The sequence below is a fragment of the Chrysochloris asiatica genome, unplaced genomic scaffold (assembly GCF_000296735.1).
Source record: "Chrysochloris asiatica unplaced genomic scaffold, ChrAsi1.0 scaffold00013, whole genome shotgun sequence".
In the NCBI taxonomy this organism is placed as follows: domain Eukaryota; kingdom Metazoa; phylum Chordata; class Mammalia; order Afrosoricida; family Chrysochloridae; genus Chrysochloris; species Chrysochloris asiatica.
This window is the reverse complement of record NW_006408531.1, coordinates 27761447-27761970: the sequence shown is the minus strand read 5'-3', so window position 1 is coordinate 27761970 and position 524 is coordinate 27761447. Positions and strand designations below refer to the sequence as shown.

The window sequence follows — 524 nt, the reverse complement described above, 5'->3', positions numbered from 1 at the left end:
TAACCACTACGCTACCAGAGTAGCCGGTGAATTAGAACTGCTCATCTTGGTTATCAGCCTAATGCGCAGCCTCTAGAACTATAAATGCACATTTATTCGCCTTCCTTACTTCATCTTCTTTTGAAAAACATAGATATATAAATAAGTAATTTTAACAATGTTTGTTTCTCTGATATCCTCTTAAACTTTTAGCTGGTCTGTCATTTAAATTACGGCTGTCATTAAACTGCCCACTTCCTCTTAATTGCTCAAAAAACAAAGCTCCTCTGGTTTTGACAACACCCTTAATCATGAATGTTTCCAAGGTCTGTTTCAAATAAGGGGACTTAATTGACTTCATATTTCTCTGTTCTTATATCTCTCTTCCCCTTCTTCTCCAAGTAGAATCTCCACACCCACATGTGAGATGGGAGCAAGCATTGCTGTTGTTGCTGTTGTTAGGTGCCATCAAGTCAGTACCGACTCATAGCGACCTTAAGCACAGCAGAACAAAAACACTGCCTGATTCTGGGCCAACCTCACTA

At 39.5% G+C, this 524-nt stretch overlaps 1 pseudogene; it reads right to left on the bottom strand.

Moving 5' to 3' along the window:
- The window catches only part of LOC102812346, a 48137-nt pseudogene that overhangs the window by 43183 nt on the left and 4430 nt on the right, over positions 1-524 (bottom strand).